This window comes from Psammomys obesus, unplaced genomic scaffold (genome assembly GCF_907164565.1).
Source record: "Psammomys obesus unplaced genomic scaffold, mPsaObe1.curated_primary_1811, whole genome shotgun sequence".
NCBI lineage: Eukaryota > Metazoa > Chordata > Mammalia > Rodentia > Muridae > Psammomys > Psammomys obesus.
In genome coordinates this window covers 37,457,268-37,464,063 of record NW_026585504.1, presented here as the reverse complement: position 1 = coordinate 37,464,063, position 6,796 = coordinate 37,457,268, and the positions used below count along the sequence as shown (strand labels likewise).

General features: G+C 37.8%; 1 protein-coding gene across 4 annotated transcripts in view; it reads left to right on the top strand.

Moving 5' to 3' along the window:
* Positions 1-6,796, top strand: part of Lrrc4c (leucine rich repeat containing 4C) — a 1,364,812-nt gene that overhangs the window by 165,483 nt on the left and 1,192,533 nt on the right. The gene's annotated exons all lie outside the window — the stretch shown is intronic.

Sequence of the window (6,796 nt, the reverse complement as noted above, 5' to 3'; positions counted from 1 at the left end):
CTTCTTCTTCTTCTTCTTCTTCTTCTTCTTCTTCTTCTTCTTCTTCTGTGTGTGTTTCTGGTGGAGCCATATTTTCTGGTTTTTGTTCTTTCTGTTTTTATGCTGGTCTTTAGCCAACTGGTCAACTGGTTGTCCATAGTGTGGAACAGTCTTCAGTACAATGAAAGAGATCTAGCGGAACACAAATGGCTGCTACTGCTTCAGAAGCAGCCTTCTTGGGGTGTGTTTCAGAAGTCATGACACGGAGGCAGTTGCCTTAAAGGGCAGGGGCACCGGTACCTTGAAGGTCAAGATGTGGGTGTTGGTGCCTTGAAGAATAGAAGTGCAGACATGGGTTCAAGTGAGTTGAAGGACAGGATCAAGGGTTTGGGTGCTTGAAGGGTGGGGTGCGGGCACCTCAGCTTGCTGCTGCAGGGCAGGGGTTGGGTTGTCAACCTCAGGCAGCAGCTGCAGGGGATCCAGCGGCTCAGAAGGCCACTGAGCTACAACTTACGGACTTACCAGAGACTGTGCTCCTTGGACTCAGATTCTGCCATCTTGGATTTGTGATTCCCTGTAATTTTATTGTGCGCCTTATCTTCACAGCGGGAATCAGTAGAACTTTGGTTTGAAAGTTGGGATGCTTTTCAAGAAAGTCAGATGCTGCCCTCAGTGGGGCCAAAAGGGACCTGATGTCTGGCTGCTGGCGCGGAAGTTCTGTGGAACTGGGGGCCTGGACTTACTCTAGTATGCAGAAAGGACAGTGAGCTCACATTTCGTGACTCCTGGACCATAGAGAGGGCCACAGTGGGGCTGGGTCTGATTGTCCTCAACTCCCTGGTGGTCCCTCCACTCCAAGAAGCACCAAAGTCAATGTTATGTAACTAGCCACCTGTTTACTCACCGGATTTGCAGTCTCTGATCTCCTACCCTTTCAATATGGTGCTCACTGGTTGCTGTCATCTTGGAATCTCACAAATATCTTAATATTCCATCCAGGTGATATAAAAACAGTTTAGCCTCATTATTTTATTACACCTGTTCCCGAACTATTTCTTTTTATTATGTTATAAATACAGTCCCAGGCCAGTGAGATGGCTCTGTATGTAAGGATGCTTGCTGTGCAAACCAGGGAACATCCTTGGAGCACAAAAAAATAAAGACCAGTACACAGCCAAATCTACAAATCTGTCCTCGGACTTCCTCTCACACTGTTCCAGGCACATGCCTCAGCTCATTTACACACATACACATAAAAATAACAAAAGCTATGAAGCTCGTATTTCATTGATAATAACACATTATTTATTTAATTTTGTCTTATACTGCCTTGATGTTCATGCAGGTGAATATTTGTGCGACGGTATTGCTCTGCAAAGTGATGTCTACCCTTGTCTTTTGAGACAGTGTTTGTCAGTGGTCTATAGATCACCAACTTGTCTGTCCTACCCCAAAGATTAACCACCTCTTCCTCCACTGTCACATGGCATGCCCCGCACACAATCTTTTTGTGTGGAACTAGGGATGCAGCTTTAGTCCTCAAGACTGTGCGGCAAATACTTTCCTAGCAGAACTCCCTCTCCCCACTCTTTTTATCCTTTAAAAGAAGAACTCCCTCACTACTTTGTTGAAGTTCATGGAATGTGCTCTATTATTCTTTCTCTATTTATGCACTGCATCTGAACTGGTCTAAGGGGTGTATGTGGAAAGTGTGTATACCGTGTCTACACTACAGTGAATTAGTTTGCACTGTGGAAAATCAGCTAGAGTACATTTTTAATGCTAATCCTCATGAAATCAGATGAAATACTCCATAAAGCTTTGTTTATGAGATGTGAATATAAAAGTGTTTGCTCACAAATAGCTTAATGTTTTATTTTTCAACATGTCCAATATTAAGCACCATTCTTACTTACCTTCTTCTGTGTTTTGGTTGTCAACATTTCATTTATTGTCTATAATTTCCTTCTGAACTCCCTGAGTTTTGTGGTGCTATCAGGCAACAGGCCTGCCAAACAGAAGACACACTCACTAGATGCCTTAAACAACAGACATTTTCTCCAAGATCCATAAGGTGAGGTTTCAAGATCAAAATTCTGTCAGCATTGGTTTCTGGAAGTTATTGCATTCTGAACATTTTGAAAGCAATTCTTGGCTGTGAGCTGCATCCACATATGGCTGTCCCTGGATTTTTATGGTAACTCTATGGTTACAGAGACATCAGCTATATTAAATTAAGACCCTACTCTATTACCCTGTCTTGTTTACAGCTCTAAATGTTCTATTTCAAACACAGTCACATCTGATCATGTAAGCCAGCATAAGAATATTGCATTCACACAATTTGTGTCACAGAAACATTGTTCACAAGTTACAGTATAAACTTCACCTTCTATGAGAGGTAGACCTAATTCATCTTGCTTCTTTTGAAAATAGAATATAGATCAGCACAAAGTCTATAACTTAATAATTTTTGTATTATTATTTCTAGCCATTACATGTTTAGTGATGAGTCTGCGTAGTGACCTTACAGCAGTTTAAAGAAATTCAGATAGGGCCAGTGAGATAGCTCTTCTGGTAATATGATTGCAGTATAAGCCTAGAAACTTTAGTTCCATGCCTGGAACCTAAATGAGAAAAGCTAGGTGTGCTGGTTGCACATCTGTAATCCCATAGGAGGAGACAGGCGAATAATCCAGAAGCTTGCTGTACAGCCAGCTGTCGTATGCATCGTCAGAGAAACAAAAGAGTTCTTACCTCACCGAGAGCACACGTCTGTCCCTCTTCCTCACATATATACTCACATATATGTATTATAAATATATATGAATGTATATAAATATATATATATGAAGGAAATTAAGGTAGCATGCAAAATTCAACTCAAAATATCAGGCAAATGTTAGAAATAAATGAAGGAACAAAAACATGATTTCATGAACTATCTTACAAAGGACTGTAGTAGATTTAAAAATCTATTTGCATATTTTATCTACCAATAGTTGTTGTAGAAAATAAACTCCAGATAGCTGTCGAAATCTAAAATTTCACTTAGATATTAATGAAGCTAGGTGATATTGTGCTGTGAAAAGAAAACTCCCAAACAGAACTGCCTATGTTTATGCCCCTCATGCTGCAGAGGGGAATCCTTCCCAGAACACAGAATACAATGAATGACAATAAAATTTTTCTTATTGTGCTGCTTTCTACATGATATACAAACAATGATCAACTTACAAAATGAGATTTAACAAGGTCCATAGGCTTCCTACTCCAGCTGACGATGCTTATATTAATGGAAATGCTTACAAGATTTTATTCTCTGCCATTAATTTAATTCTCATTTTGTTGTTGCTATTGTTTATGGAACTAAAGAAAATTCATCACAATATCAATTAAAGTTCTCTCCAGGCTCTCCTGGTAATTGTCTCTGTATTTAGTAAATTCACTGCCAAACCTTCCTTCATCCTTGTTCTCTTTGTGTTTTCACCTCTAGAGATGGCCTAGGGTCTGCAGCTCATCTGTTAATTTTTGGGTTTTTGTTTGTTTGTTTGTTTGTTTTGTTTTGTTTTTTCAGTGCTAAGGCTTTCTGTGCTTCAAAGCACATTTAAAATCTCATGCTAGTGGGTAAACTACCTATTTTACATAACATAAAAAAAAATCAAGAGGCATCATTCGGTAGACATTTCAACCTGTGACTCTTCCATGTGGTCCTTCTTTTAGGTCTATACATAATTTGAACCAAGTACATTCTTTTACTCAGACACAACTCAGGTTTCTGAACATTTTCTAAGATAGAACTTATTATTTCATGAATCGCTTCTTTGTTTTTTGATCTTTGCAAAGCACATTTCTATTTTAATATCTGAACTACAATGATTAAATTTGAATCTGATATATTCATCTTTGAGCATGACAACAGTCAAATTTGTTGTTGTTGTTTTGTTTTGCTCTATTGACTTAAAGTGACTTTTTCATAATTTAATCCAGCTCTTCACAGTTTTAGTTGCTTTTCCTTTGCTGGAATAATATATTTTAGCAGAAGGAGCTTAAGGAAGTGAGGTCTTACTTTGGCTAACTGTTCCATAGAGTCCACAGAACTGGAGGAGGCACAGCAGCACAGAAAAGGTATGGCAGCATGAGCAGGAGGGGGGCTGTCCACACTAAATCCACACTCCAGAAGCAGAGTGAGGGCCTGCTGTGAAACCTCAAGGTATTACCTGAGTGACTCATTTCCTCTAATGAGTATCCACTTCGCAAAGGCCCCACAGCCTTCCTACCAGTACAATCAGCTGAGCATCAAGTGTTGAAATGTGTGTGGGGAAACATTAGGCAAGTGTGTTTAGAATTCTTTAAACACTAACGTACATACAGGTAACTTCAAGATGTCTCCAGAGTTGACTTTGCACTGGTTTGAGGTCAACCAGCTTAAGCCATAATCAGAACCTGCTCACAGATTCAGCTGTGAAATTTTTCGTTGACATAATCATATGCTTTTTTTTTTTCTGTTAATAGTCCAAGTGTATCGTTTTGAAACTCATCTCCAGCCCTATTTGATGTTCTGCCCATTTCGAATGGAAGACTGAGCACCATGCAGTCTATTTCCAGAGCTGCCATGAACATTTATATGTTGCCTGCATCTTTACAAATTAGAGAGCAGTAAGATGAATGAGAGTCGTGAATCAGAGAAGACACACAGTGTGATGCGGGCAGAAATTTACTATCTCATTTCTATTTAAAACCTGATGACTCAGAGAAGGCGGCAGTCCACATCCATTTCTGTAAATCCCTTAATGCTTTCCAGCATGGCATTTTGGATTTGAGCACTACTTGGGGTGACTTGATTTATTCTTGAAATGAGTATTTTTCTGCATATATATCCATGTGTATATAAATGTGTGTGAGAAAATTTGTATTTAAGTGAGGTTATTTTGGAACAAAATGGAAAGAAATAAATTTACTAAGGTAATTGTTCATTATTTCCTGCAAGTTTTATTCTGTGTGTTGTCTTGGTGATAGGGTTGTACCTATGACCTCTAATGAACAATTCTTAAGTCTGACAAAATGCTATTTGTTTCTAAATTGATTTTTAATGTCTTCAGTTTGCATTTTCTCCACTTAGTTAACTTTCCAACAATTATGCATTAGATTTTCCTTCCTTTCCCATGCTCAAGATCAAAATAGATTTTATAGAAGACAAATGTCAAGATTTATTGTTGTAATATCACAACTTGACATCTCTGTACTGCAAGGGCATGGTGAGGACAATACTATGCATAATTTTATCTTAGTCTTTGATTATCTTGCAAATGTGGAACAATTTAAAAACTGCATAGTATAGCACAGTTAAAAAAATTCTTATAATTCCTCAATGCCTATATCAAAAGCACATTGGTGAATGTGAAATGTGCAGAGTTGTTGATAATGACCTGTGATAGAAAATTATAGTTGATATTATTAATTTAGAAGTTTTGCTTAAATGATGTTTTGTTCAACCACATAGTCACAAATTAGTCATCTGAATGAATACATTATTACTTAAACAGTAATGTAAAGAAACACAGTAAAATGTATTTCTTTCATTATTGTTGGCTGTTTGACCATTTCTATTAGTATGTTTCCTCTATAGTTTATAAGCTAAGGGTTCATCTGATACATGTTTGTAACTTACACCATTGCCTCATATGTGTGATGAAATTAGACTTTCATGATGAGAATTTTGAGGCATCCCATACCTTCAACATTTGTCATTCTACTTGGTATGTATTCATTCAGGAAATAATAGTGGGTCCATACTAGACTTGAAACTCTACAAAAGGCACTGTGTTATCTCTTAGTTTTCTACTTCTTAATAAATGAAAAGAAAGCACAATGTAAAATCATAGCTGAAAGCCATGCTAAATGCTGTTACTTGTGTGCCAGCAATTATAACAGCAGAAAACACAGAAATGAGCCTGAATCTTAGAGGTCTAGGAAAAAAAAGCATCAATTCTGTGAGGACAGTGTGTTCAATATCAAATCTGAAAAAAAAAAAAAAGAAAAGTATGTTTGGGTAAGAGTGAAAGGAGTGGAAAGTGTCATTATTATGGAAACAATATTTTAATATCAAGAAACTCTTTTCCTACAGGGATATTGCACTCATTTTATGCTAGTAATTAAAGATATTTATTCCAGTTTTGATGTTCAAGCAGCCATCTGGTCATCAAAACACTAAGCCAAGTTGCCCTATGGCTAGAAGGAAAATGACAGAGGTTCGGTGGGAGCAGAAGCTGAAGTTAAAATTATGGTTCAAGGAATTTATTAAGGACATAGTCTCAGCGGAAGTGAACGGAAGTAGGCACATGCAGCAAGAAAAAGGTGACTAAACTAATGAGTGAGCTTAGCCAGTGTCTACATATAGGCTTAGCTATTGGAAATCCTGAGCCTTCAGGTTCATCACAGTATTGGAAGCACAGCAGCTTTTCCCCTGTCTGTCCTGATTTTCAGTGTCAGTTTGGGTTTCCCAAACCTATAATCTTAAAAACAAAAACAAAAAAATTCTCAAAAATGAAATAAACAGCAACGATAGAAAATAACAAAAAGCTGCAATGACTTTCTATTGCTTCTCCTCACCACATTTTGTGTGAAGAGCCCAAGTAGAGGAGCAACAGATCCTCTCCAAAATGATTGCTATTCATTGATAGAAACATTCCAGGGGATCCAGAGAGGTTGGCAAAGTCCTCAAAGTTCTCATCAGAATTTAGAGCCATGAAATCATTATCATAATCTTTTTCTTCTTCTTCTTCTTCTTCTTCTTCTTCTTCTTCTTCTTCTTCTT